Consider the following 14,135-nt stretch of genomic DNA (forward strand, 5'->3'; position numbering starts at 1 on the left):
GAAGCACCTGAAGGGTTAATAAACTTCTTGAATGTGGTTTTGTGCACCTTGAGGGGTGCAGTTTTTAGAATGGTGTCACTTTTGGGTATTTTCAGCCATATAGACCCCGTAAACTGACTTCAAATGTGAGGTGGTCCCTAAAAAAAAAGGTTTTGTAAATTTCGTTGTAAAAATGAGAAATCGCTAGTCAAATTTTAACCCTTATAACTTCCTAGCAAAAAAAAAATTTTGTTTCCAAAATTGTGCTGATGTAAAGTATACATGTGGGAAATGTTGTTTATTAACTATTTTGTGTCACATAACTCTCTGGTTTAACAGAATAAAAATTCAAATTGTGAAAATTGCGAAATTTTCAAAATTTTCACCAAATTTCCGTTTTTGTCACAAATAAACGCATAATTTATTGACCTAAATTTACCACTAACATGAAGCCCAATATGTCACGAAAAAACAGTCTCAGAACCTCTAGGATCCGTTGAAGCGTTCCTGAGTTATTACCTCATAAAGGGACACTGGTCAGAATTGCAAAAAACGGCCAGGTCATTAAGGTCAAAATAGGCTGGGTCATGAAGAGGTTAAAGCCAACTATGCATATAAGCCCAGGGAAAATGGACTTAAGCCTCACCAATTGCAAATAGACAAAGCCAAATTACCTAAAAAAATATTTCATGACAGTTAGTACTTGTAAGGATCAATGTAAACAGGGGTCTAAACCTCCAGATAATATTAAATGTTATAGATACGGTATTTTAAACAGAACTAATTAAAGGCTTAATATATGTAAAGAGATTTTGGTGTAGCAAATCCGCACTATTAAGTACATAAATTAGTTCTAATAGGTAAATGAAATGATTCAGATAATATAAAAAGTACAAAACCATCCATATGAATATAGTATAGACACTAGGTCTAAAAGATAGTTTATGAGGATAATTAGGCACTGGAATAATTCAACATCATGGAATAAATACCTCAAAGCTATTCCTATCACAGTTGGTGCCCATAAACTTTGATGGATTGAACATTCCGATCATAAATTCACACATGTGAAACACAATCAGATACCCTCCCAGATAGAACTTACAGTATTCAATCCAAATTCCAAGTGGAGTTATTAACACAAAGTAATATCCAGAGTTAGTTGATTAAGACCAAAAGTGTACATTGTGCTCATGCAAGTAATATCAATATTGGTGGCACAAAAAAAAGGTAATAGGTAAAGATGGATGAAAAACAAGTAGCCATAGGGGCATCATCCTGCAACCAGGTCATGTATACCTTGATTTTTTAGAGCTTTCTCCTTCTCTCCTCCATTATTCATTTGGTGGTTCTATTATTCATATGAGCACATTACATCTTTCAGGCAGTTTAGGGTTTATCCTGCGGACTACTCCTTGATACAATTCCATTTGGAATCATAATTGAATATTGTTAGCCCTATTTGGCATCACATTTACCTTCCACCTACAGTATGTAGATTTTATGTACACCTACTGAAAGGACTAGTAGATTGCTTGAACACATTGAATTTTATGAGCACCAACTGTAATATATATTTTTCTTGGATCAACAAAATTGTTTATATACCTCCCAAATGGCTACTTGTTTTTCATCTATCTTTACCTATTACCTTTATTTGGTGCCACCAATATTGATATTACTTGCATGAGAACAACGTACACTTTTGGTCTTAACCCTTTTACCCCCAAAGGTGGTTTGCATGTTAATGACCGGGCCAATTTTTACAATTCTGACCACTGTCCCTTTATGAGGTTATAACTCTGGATCGCTTCAACAGATCCCCATGATTCTGACACTGTTTTCTTGTGACAGATTGTACTTCATGATAGTGGTAAAATTTCCTTGACATTGCTTGAGTATATTTGTGAAAAAAAAGGAAATTTGGCGAAAATTTCGCAATTTTCCAACTTTGAATTTTCATGCCCTTAAATCACAGATATATGTCACACAAAATACTTAAGTAACATTTCCCACATGTCTCCGTTACATTAGCACAATTTTGGAACCCAAATTTTTTTTGTTAGGGAGTTATAAGGGTTAAAAGTTGACCAACAATTTCTCACACCATTTTTTTTTAGGGCCCACATCACATTTGAAGTCATTTTGAGTGGTCTATATGATAGAAAATACCCAAGTGTGACACCATTCTAAAAACTTCACCCAGCAAGGTGCTCAAAACCACATTCAAGAAGTTTATTAATCCTTCATTTGCTTCACAGGAATTTTTGGAATGTTTAAAAAAAATGAACATTTAACTTTTTTTCACAAAAAAATTAAATTCTGATCCAATTTGTTTTATTTTGCCAAGGGTAACAGGAGAAATTGGACCCCAAACATTGTTGTGCAACTTGTCCTGAGTACGCCGATACCCCATATGTGGGGGTAAACCACTGTTTGGGCGCATGGCAGAGCTCAGAAGGGAAGAAGTGCCATTTGACTTTTCAATGCAAAATTGGCTGAAATTGAGATAGGATGTCATGTCTCGTGTGGAGAGCCCCTGATGTGCCTAAACTTTGAAATCCCCCACAAGTGACACCATTTTAGAAAGTTGACCAGATGTGTGGTGAGCACTTTGAACCCCCAAGTGCTTCACAGAAGTTTAGAATTTAGAGCCGTGAAAATTAAAAAATCTTTTTCTTCTACAAAAATGATCTTTTAGCCCCCAATTTTGTATTTTTCCTGAGTACGGTGATACCCCATATGTGGTAAAATCTACTGTTTGGGCGCATGGCAGAGCTCGGAAGGGAAGAAGTGGCATTTTGTAATGCAGTCTTTGATGGAATGGTCTGCGGGCGTCACATTGCGTTTGCAGAGCCCCTGATGTACCTAAACAGTAGAAACTCCCCACCAGTGACCCCATTTTGGAAACTAGACCCCCAAGGAACTTATCCAGATGTGTGGTGAGCACTTTGAACCCTCAAGTGCTTCACTAAAGCAGAGCCGTGAAAATAAAAAAAAATTTCCACAAAAATGATTTTTTAGCCCCCAGTTTTGTATTTTCCCAAGGGTAACAGGAGAAATTGGACCCCAAAAGTTGCCTAATTTGTTCTGAGAATGATGATACCCCATATGTGGGAGAAAACTACTGTTTGGGTGCACTGCAGGGCTCAGAAGGGAAGAAGTGGTGTTTTGGAATGCAGACTTTGATGGAATGATCTGTGGGCGTCATATTGCGTTTGCAGAGCCCCTGATGTACCTAAACAGCAGAAACCCCATTTTGGAAACTAGACCCCCCAAAGAAGTTGGATGTGTGGTGAGCACTTTGAACCCCTGTCACGGATCCCTTCTCCGTGTTGTCACTTATTCGTCACGTGCCTGCTCTCACACGTGACTTGGGGTTGTGCCTGCAAGGGTTAATCTATCCCCCACTCTCAGTCCAGCATTCAACCTCTGTCCTATGCTGTAATGGGAGCATAAATCACACACCGACCCAGGCCACACACCCACTCATACGCGCTGCCACAACTCATCGAATACACGGGCGATGCGTCCCGGACTAATAATAATACTAATAAAAATATGTCTATCACTCATAAGGCTCACACACCTTTAGGCTATGGATTCTTTTAGAACATTCAAGGTTCAATTTGTTAAAGTTTTATACTTTAATAACAAAAAGTTCAATGCTTACAATAATAAAAAAGGTATATAAAAATATGATAATAAAAAGACATACAATTTATGCAAAACAGTGTCAAAATAAACAGGACAAAACTTACAGAAATGATCTAACTGGTAGTTGCTTTCTGCTCCCTGAGGGAAGGAAGAATGTAGATTGGATCACACCAGCTTCTCAGGCTGCCCTCACATGTGAACACAATTCTCTGTTTGCAGCCTAAATTTATAACAATGGCCACACACACGACGCTCCATACTGGACAATGGCCACACACACGACGCTCCATACTGTACAATGGCCACACACAACGCTCCATACTGGACAATGGCCACACACACGACGCTCCATACTGGACAATGGCCACACACACACGACGCTCCATACTGGACAATGGCCACACACAACGCTCCATACTGGACAATGGCCACACACACGACGCTCCATACTGGACAATGGCCACACACACGACGCTCCATACTGTACAATGGCCACACACACGACGCTCCATACTGTACAATGGCCACACACGACGCTCCATACTGGACAATGGCCACACACACGACGCTCCATACTGGACAATGGCCACACACACGACGCTCCATACTGTACAATGGCCACACACGACGCTCCATACTGTACAATGGCCCCACACGACGCTCCATACTGGACAATGGCCACACACACGACGCTCCATACTGGACAATGGCCACACACACGACGCTCCATACTGGACAATGGCCACACACACGACACTCCATACTGTACAATGGCCACACACACGAAGCTCCACACTGTACAATGGCCACACACGACGCTCCATACTGGACAATGGCTACACAAGACGCCCCATAGTGTACAGTGGCCACACACGACGCTCCATAGTGTACAATGGCCACACACGACGCTCCATAGAGTATAATGGCCACACACGACGCTCCATACTGTACAATGGCCATTGGCTACATTATGCTCCATACTGTATAACGGCCCCACATGATGCTGTGTACGGCATACTTGCCCCACGTGATGGTCCATACAGTATTATGGCGCCACATTATGCTTTGTACAGTATAATGGCCCCACACGATGCTGGGTATAGAATAATGACCACACATGGTTACCCCACCCCCATCATTGCCTTCTCCATCACCACACACAGACACCTTTCACCGTGCTCCCTCGCAGCAGTCGGCAGCTTCCACACCCACGGCGCTGAATGGTGTCATCCAGCTGCGCCGCTGACTGCTCACGTCGCTGCAGCTGTGATATTCCACTGATAAAGACCTCCGTGTCTCCTGTGCCAGTCCGTGTCAGAGCGAGGAGCAATATCTGCTCCGATCTGACACAGCCAGCGTCCGCTCCGTACACATGCGACTCCGCTCCATACACTTCGTACACACACGACTCCGCTCCATACACCTTGCACATGCGGCTCCGCTCCGTACACACACGGCTCTGCTCCGTACACCTCAAAAATACGGCTCCTCCCCATACACCTTGTACACACACGGCTCCGCTCCATACACCTTATACACACACAGCTCTGCTCCGTACACCTCATACACACGGCTCCTCTCCATACATCTCGTACACACATGGCTCCGCTCAATACACCTTGCATATGCGGCTCTGCTCCGTACACCTCGTACACACATGACTGCGCTCCATTCACCTTGCACATGCGGCTCCGCTCCATACACCTCGTACACACACGGCTCCGCTCCATACACCTCATACACACACGGACCCACTCCGTACACCTCGTACACACACCGCTGTGCTCCGTCCACATTGTCCCCATCTTGGGCCAATAGAAGTTATGTGTCAGGCGAGCTTTAGTCTTTTGTATTCCAAGGTTCCAAAGGAATTTCATGGGCAATCCTCAATAATTGTTCCCTAAATGGATAAGGGACGATCAGCCGCTGTTCATAGTCCCAAGATTTTGTAGTATCCGTGGGGCTAGTCTCTGTTTACAGTCTGCCCTGGTCCCAGTATACTCCTCTTTGCCAGAAGCAGCAGGGGGTTGGTCTGCAAGACATCTGAGCTCTTCCAGACTGACATCTGTTTGCAGGGCCTCCTGGAAGCTCTGACAGTCAGCCTGCAGGCCCTGGCCTAGTGTGACTGCCAGGCCCTGGTCTGAAGCGGAGTTTTCAGTGTCTATTATCCGGGACCATGGTGGGTCTGCCATGTATGGAGGCTCCGGGACCACAGTATAGGCCTCCTGTCCTGGCAGTTCTGTCTGAGACTCATCCTCTGATCTCTGGGCCTGAGTCTGAGCCGCAGCCTGACTCCGGGTCACAGCTGCCACATAATTACAGTCCTGTGCATTGGGACATTTTCCCTCCTCGCACGGGATCTCAGGTAGGTCTCTTTCTTCCACCTTCTCTGCATCATTTACTTGCAAGGGAGGAACATAGTGGGACACCATCCTCCCCACGTCCGTGCCTAGCAACACATTGGTAGGAATAGCCTCTGATACTCACACTCTCTCAGTCCTTTCCCTGCTCCCCAGTCCAGGTACACACGGGCCATGGGCACAGCAGGGCTGACCCCTCCAATCCCGGTTATAGACATAGTCTTTCCTGGTGTGAAGGAACAAATTATGAAAGATTCTCCATTTTGTGCTTTGACTCCATTTTGTTGTTGGTTAAAGATAAATTATGTTATTTAATTGTATAGAAGGTTACAGCTGCTATGAAATAACTCTGTCCTGTTTCTCACGAAGATAACATTTTGTTATTCAGCTAGTCTATGGTTCATAATTGGTATAAAGACCTTGAGTATTCTAACTCAAGTGAGCCAGATAAGAGACTCATGGGTGTATCGCTATACAAGACTGAGGCATCTGCTAATATGTTTTTCTATGCCAAAAAGACATGACCATATCTGTAGTTTCCATTTTTCCTGTATCCTCATGGGTTAAGTTTTTCCTGCATTCTTATAGGTTAAGAATTGTGAGCGTATTCTTATGCTGATTGGTTGAAGTATAATTTCTATGACTATGAAAACTCATACACAATAAACGGGGGCCCAGAGATCTGCTCGATGTCATGCCGTTGCTGCCGCCACCTCTCCCCACTGCAGCTCGCCGGGTGCGCGCGCGCGTCGCATTCAGCTCTGTGCGTGCGCACATCTGATTCCTCTGTTGGCGCTCTTTCCTGTCCTCTCCGTCATCCTGGAGGACTGTAACCCGGAAGTAGCTCCCATGCTGCTATGTAAACTGCTTCCTGCTGCTTCTCTGTGACTGATGTTCATTTGTGTTTACAAGTGCTTCTGGCCACCTGTGGTCTCTGTGCGTTCCAAGCTCTCTGACTTTGGGTCCCCTCCGCCCTCTGCAGTACCTGCCTGTTTCCTGTGTTCCTGCCTTGTTCCTTCAGTTCCTTTTCCTCTGCGGTACCTGCCCGGCTCCTATATCTTTTCCTTGCTCCCGTCAGCCTCGGTGTCTCCATATTGTCCTGCCAGCCTCCGTGCCTCCATAGCATTCCCATCTTCTCCCTTGTCTCAGTAGTCCCTTTCTGTTTCCTCTTTCCCTTTTGCCTGCTGTGTTCCCTTTTGTTCTTAGTCGACCCTCCAGCTTCCGTGGCGATAGTCCCTCACGGGCCTGCCCCTAACTCTCCCTGTATAGGGGGCGGTCCACCTGGTCAGCTCGTCCGAGAGGGGTTCGTCATCACGGTCCAGTGGGTCCACTCTCCGTTTTTCACTGTTTGAATCTACATGCTCTATAGGACTGCACTCGGGTGACATCCGAGTGCAGCCAGATTCTTACAGCGTCACAGTAACATCAGGCCATGGACCCCGCTGGAGTCTCCGCCACTCAAAAGGAGTTACTCTTTTTGCGTGAAAACCAGACTAGGATCATGTCATTTTTAAAGAATATGGAGTCTCGCCTAGCGGCTTTACAGCCTTCTGATCCTGGAATTGCTCCGCAGTTGGTTGCCCTTCAGCAGGAGCTAGGTCAACAACGGGACACTCGGTCCCATATTTTGAATTTTATGGCCTCCATTAATGATCGGCTTCTCTCCCTCCAGAATGTGGCCTCTGTTTCCACTCCTGTCTCTGCGCCACAACCCTCGCCCCGACTTGCTAGACCTCCTCGGTATGGTGGGGATTCTAAAGCGTGCCGCGGCTTTCTTAATCAATGCCAGTTGCATTTTGAATTGTCTCCGCTACTTTATCCTACCGACCGAGCTAAGGTTGCTTTTATAGTATCCCATTTGGAGGGTGAGGCTTTGGCATGGGTTAATCCCCTCTGCGAGCGTGATGATCCTTTGGTCTCCCAACTCAATCCGTTCCTGGATACCTTCCGTAAGGTTTTTGATGAACCTGGTCGTCTGGTCTTTACCACTGAGTCCCTCTTTAACCTTTACCAGGGTACTCTCTCAGTAGCCCAGTACGCCATCCGTTTCCGGACTCTGTCCTCAGACCTTGGGTGGAATAATGAGGCTTTGGTTGGAGCGTTTTGGCGTGGTTTGTCTTCACGGATTAAGGATGAGTTGGCGGGACAGGACACTCCCACCTCTTTGGATGATCTTATCTCCTTGGCCATACGCATTGATCTGCGCTTTCAGGAGCGCACTCGTGAGCTTGCCAGAGAGAGGAGACCTCTTCGCCAGACCACTGTTGCTCGAGGGACTTCTTTTTCTCAAGCAACCCCTGTGGCTTCTTCATCTTCTCCTGAACCCATGCAGGTCGATCGCCTTAAGTCTTCTGAGCAACGCCGCAAGGAGAGACTCGCACAAGGTCTTTGTTTTTACTGCGGCAATGCCTCATCTCTTACGCGCTTGTCCTCAGAAGCCGGGAAACGCATCCGCCTAGGACAGGTAAGAGAGGCCTTCCTAGGTGGTTATGATTCCTCTCCGCCTCTGGTTTTGTCTGTTATTCTACATTTAGGTTCCCGTCACTTTTCTCTGAAGGCTTATGTTGATTCAGGAGCGGCTGGGAACTTTGTTCAGCTCGAGGTTGTTAACAGGCTTGGGATACCTGTTAGACCCTTGGAGACTCCTAGACAAATAGCTTCCGTCGATGGTCAGCCTTTGCGGGAGACCGTCAACTTGGTTACGGAGGAAGTCGAACTTCAGATTGGAGCTCTTCATCGTGAGAAACTGGGCTTTTATGTTTTACCTTCTTTGTCTCATTCTTTCCTTTTGGGTCTTCCTTGGTTGAGAGATCACGAACCCACGCTGGACTGGCGTACTGGAGATGTTCTACGGTGGGGACAGTCTTGTCTGAACAGGTGCCTGCTTCCCGTCAAGCCTGCGTCCTCCTCTCGGTCTGCTTCGGAATCCGTGGGAATTCCTACAGCCTATTGTGCTTTCTCGGACGTCTTTAACAAGAAGGAAGCGGAGATTTTGCCGCCGCACAGCTCTTATGACTGCCCGATAGACCTTGTTCCTGGTTCTACTCCACCTAGGGGTCGTATTTACCCATTGTCTCCTACCGAGACTCAAGCCATGTCCGAATATGTTCAAGAGAATCTGGCCAGAGGCTTCATTCGAAAGTCTTCCTCACCTGCAGGAGCTGGGTTCTTCTTCGTTAAAAAGAAGGACGGTTCTCTTCGCCCATGTATAGACTACCGGGGTCTCAACACCATCACGATCAAAAACAAGTACCCACTTCCTCTCATACCAGTACTCTTTGATCGTCTGCGTGGAGCACGAATCTTTACCAAATTGGATCTCAGAGGAGCTTATAATTTGATCCGTATCCGTTCTGGTGACGAGTGGAAGACTGCGTTTAATACCAGAGATGGTCATTATGAATATTTGGTTATGCCATTCGGCTTATGCAATGCACCCGCAGTCTTCCAGGAGTTCGTAAATGATGTTTTTCGGGATCTACTTTACACCTGTGTTGTAGTGTACTTGGACGATATCCTTGTGTTCTCTCCAGATGTGTCTACTCACAGAAGAGATGTACGGCAAGTACTTCAGCGTTTGAGAGAGAATCGGCTGTACGCAAAACTGGAAAAATGTGTCTTCGAACAGTCATCTCTACCCTTCTTGGGTTTCATCATTTCCGACGCTGGTTTGTGTATGGATCCGGGAAAAGTTTCTGCCGTGCTCAACTGGCCGCGTCCTCTTGGAGTGAAAGCAATTCAGCGATTTCTTGGATTTGCTAACTACTATCGGCAGTTTATACCTCACTTTTCCTCTCTTTCAGCTCCAATCTCCTCCATGACTCGGAAGGGTGCCAATCCTCATCTGTGGTCGTCTGAGGCCGAAGAGGCTTTCCGGTCCATCAAGCAAGCCTTTGCCTCAGCTCCTATTCTTCATCGTCCACTGGCCAATAAACCCTTCATCCTTGAAGTAGATGCTTCTGCAATTGGAGCTGGAGCTGTGCTCTCGCAGAAATCCTCTTCTGGTCGTCTTGTGCCCTGTGGTTTTTTCTCAAAGATCTTCTCCTCAGAAAAAAATTATTCCATCGGTGATAAAGAACTTTTGGCAATCAAGTTGGCATTAGAGGAGTGGCGGTACCTCTTAGAAGGGGCTTTACATCGTTTTATAATCTACAGCGATCACAAGAATCTGGCATATATTCGTTCTGCGCAAAGACTTAATCCTCGGCAGGCCAGGTGGGCCTTGTTTTTCGCCAGGTTTGACTTCGAACTTCGTTTCTTGCCAGGAAATAAAAACTCCAAAGCCGACGCTCTGTCTAGGTCATTCCAGGTGGTGGATTTGGAGGACGAGCCTGCACACATCATTGATCCTGCCAGAATCATCACAGTTGCTCCAGTCTCTCTCACTTCGTTGCCTCCGCGTAAGACCTTTGTCGCTGAAGGGAACAGGAGACGTGTCTTACTTTGGGGTCACGCCTCCAAACTGGCTGGACATGTTGGTTTCAAAAAAACCTTTCGTTTGATCTCTCGTTTTTACTGGTGGCCAACGTTGTCTAAGGATGTCCAAAGTTTTGTCGCCTCTTGTCCTTCCTGTGCCAAGAATAAGATTCCCAGGCAACTACCTTCTGGGCTTCTACATCCTTTGCCAGTACCTTCCTCTCCTGGCAACATTTATCTATGGATTTCATCACTGATCTGCCTCATTCTTCTGGTTCCACCGTCATCTTCGTGGTCATGGACCGTTTCTCCAAGATGGCTCATTTCATCGCTCTCCCAGGTTTACCTTCTGCTCCCGAATTGGCAAAGATTTTTGTTCACCATATTTTTTCGTCTTCATGGTCTTCCTTTACATATTGTTTCTGACCGAGGTGTTCAATTCACCGCCCGCTTCTGGAGATCCCTCTGCAGATCTATGAACATTTCGCTTGATTTTTCTTCGGCCTACCATCCACAGTCCAATGGCCAGGTGGAACGTACTAATCAGACCTTGGTAACTTATCTCCGTCATTTTTCCAATTCTCATCAGAATGATTGGTCTGACTTACTGCCGTGGGCTGAGTTTTCTTACAATAACCATCCCAGCGAAGCCACAAACAAATCTCCATTTTTTATCGTCTACGGTCAACATCCTGGTCTTCCTCTTCCGGTTCCTCCTGTCTCTACTGTACCAGCGGCTGATCTTCTGTCTAGAGAGTTCTCCAGGGTCTGGCAGGAGACCAAGTCCGCCCTTGAGTTGGCTCAAGTTAGGATGAAGAGACATGCGGACAAAAGACGTCTTGATTCTCCTATATTCCATCCTGGGGACAAGGTTTGGGTTTCTTCTAAATTTATCCGTCTCAAAATCCCTTCACATAAGCTGGGTCCTCGCTATATCGGTCCATTCGAAGTTTTGTCTCGTATTAATGACGTTTCTTACAAACTTAAGTTGCCTGCCTCTCTGCGTATTTATAATTCTTTTCATGTGTCTCTCCTTAAACCTGTAGTTTTTAATCAGTTTCATTCTTCTAACCTTTGTTCTCCTTCGCCTGTTTCCGAGGATGATGTCTTTGAAGTTAGGGACATTTTAGCCATGAAAAAACTTAGAGGGAGAACTTTGTTTTTGGTTGACTGGAAGGGTTTTGGTCCTGAGGAGAGGTCCTGGGAGCCTCGAGAGAACATTCGGGCTCCTCGTATTTTGTCCCGGTTTCTTTCTAGTCTTACAAAGGAGGGGCGTAAAGATGGGGGTACTGTCATGCCGTTGCTGCCGCCGCCTCTCCCCACTGCAGCTCGCCGGGTGCGCGCGCGCGTCGCATTCAGCTCTGTGCGTGCGCACATCTGATTCCTCTGTTGGCGCTCTTTCCTGTCCTCTCCGTCATCCTGGAGGACTGTAACCCGGAAGTAGCTCCCATGCTGCTATGTAAACTGCTTCCTGCTGCTTCTCTGTGCCTGATGTTCATTTGTGTTTACAAGTGCTTCTGGCCACCTGTGGTCTCTGTGCGTTCCTAGCTCTCTGACTTTGGGTCCCCTCCGCCCTCTGCAGTACCTGCCTGTTTCCTGTGTTCCTGCCTTGTTCCTTCAGTTCCTTTTCCTCTGCGGTACCTGCCCGGCTCCTATATCTTTTCCTTGCTCCCGTCAGCCTCGGTGTCTCCATATTGTCCTGCCAGCCTCCGTGCCTCCATAGCATTCCCATCTTCTCCCTTGTCTCAGTAGTCCCTTTCTGTTCCCTCTTTCCCTTTTGCCTGCTGTGTTCCCTTTTGTTCTTAGTCGACCCTCCAGCTTCCGTGGCGATAGTCCCTCACGGGCCTGCCCCTAACTCTCCCTGTATAGGGGGCGGTCCACCTGGTCAGCTCGTCCGAGAGGGGTTCGTCATCACGGTCCAGTGGGTCCACTCTCCGTTTTTCACTGTTTGAATCTACATGCTCTATAGGACTGCACTCGGGTGACATCCGAGTGCAGCCAGATTCTTACAGCGTCACACTCGATCCCCCACACAGAGGCACGAGTCTCCGTCTGGTCATTTTCAGTTGCCGGCAACACCCTTTAGATTAATTTGGAAATCACTGAGTCAACCGTGAAGGATCAATTTAGATCCTCCCTCAACACTGGTATGATATCGGCAGGGGTTATCATGGCTGGACGCACCAGGGTCACCTCTGCCCCAGTATCTCAGACTAATGGTGACTTTATTGCCAACAGTGACAGATTGACAGTTTTCATTTGCCCTCGCATCAGAGCCGGCTACAAAGAAGACAGACGTGGGGACACAGACGGCTTTGTGGTGGTAGTTGGGCATTTCTCGCTATCAGGGCAGACAGCGCTAACATGTCCCACTTTGTTGCAGGAGAAGCACTGGCTTGTATCGCCTAGAGAATGTCTATTTCCCGGGGCCCCATAGAAGGTGGGCTTCGACAGCACTGTTAATAGGCCGGCAGAGGGAGAAGGGTCCCCGTTTGGCTTACCTCCCCTCCAGCTGAATCCCGATGGCTTCCGCACCTCAGGCATCCTGTTAGCCACATAACAGTCCGCAATGCTTGCAGCCTGATCTACAGTTTGTGGCTCCCAATCACACACAAATTGTCGTACATCCGTGGGGCACATGTGAAGAAATTGATCCTTGACCATAAGATCCCTTAAGTCCTCAAAACTGTTAACAGAAAGTCCCCTAATCCATTGGTGGAACGTGGTCCTCAAGGTGCTCACAACATCCGCATAGCTGTCAGTTGATCCACGTTGTACGTTCTGGAACTTTCTACGATACACTTCTGGTGTCAGGTTGTATTTCCTGATCAGGGCCTCTTTTATGGCCTCATAGTTCACATCTAGCTCTGGTGGGAGGCCAGCAAAAACTTCCAGGGCTTTGCCTTTCAACCCTGGGGTTAGATGCTGTGCCCACTGCTCACGGGGTAGATGGTACTGCCTGCAGGTTTTTTCAAATCCCCACAGGAAAGTGTCTAAGTCCGTATCCTTCATCACAGGGAAGTTTTCAAGACATGGCCTCCTTGGATTTATGTCCTGGGAGGGGGTTATCTGAGGACTGATACCCGTTCTATTTGAGCCATCTGAAACTGGAAAGCTCTGTCTTCCCGGCGTTCTGCAGCCTCTCTCAGCCTGTCGGTCACGGCGTTCTGCAGCCTCTCTCTCAGCCTGTCGGTGCTGTAGAATAAGCTGCATGCGCAGATTGGGATCACTTGTTCCCAGCCGTTGTAAGTCCATTTGCAAAGTACAGTCCATAGGCTCCTCAGCACTGGAATTGCTGACATTTCCATCAGGCATCTCCGATGCAAGAGCTGGCATTGCTGGGTCTCTCTGAGGTGGGCTCTCTCCTTGCTCAGATGTTCCAGCACTTTGCTCTATGTCCTGCTCGACCAGGGCATGTATCAGCAGCTCCCTGGATCTGTTGGCCGTCTTTATTCCTCTCTGCTCACAGAGGCCGGTCAGAGCTTCTTTGCTCTGCTTCTTGTACTGGGCTGCCATATCGATGAACAGCCTTTGCCAAATAAAAGATAGAAAAGAAAAACGGGGAGGGGAAACTGTTTGCAAGTATGTCTAAGTAAGCACTGAGTTGAACCTTGAAGAACTGGTGCACTCCTCTTAAGGATAGCAATTCTTTAGCACAGGGAATAATTGCTCCAGCACTAAAACTTAGTGCAGGGATGAATGTGTCGCATGGATTTATGTCTT

The 14,135-nt window shown here is 46.8% G+C and overlaps 1 pseudogene; it reads right to left on the minus strand.

The window, feature by feature from the left end:
* Nucleotides 1-903: 903 nt before the first annotated feature.
* LOC138657535 (uncharacterized) lies at nucleotides 904-13,928 on the minus strand (annotated as a pseudogene).
* Nucleotides 13,929-14,135: the final 207 nt, after the last annotated feature.

Source organism: Ranitomeya imitator, chromosome 1, assembly GCF_032444005.1.
Source record: "Ranitomeya imitator isolate aRanImi1 chromosome 1, aRanImi1.pri, whole genome shotgun sequence".
NCBI classification, from domain to species: domain Eukaryota; kingdom Metazoa; phylum Chordata; class Amphibia; order Anura; family Dendrobatidae; genus Ranitomeya; species Ranitomeya imitator.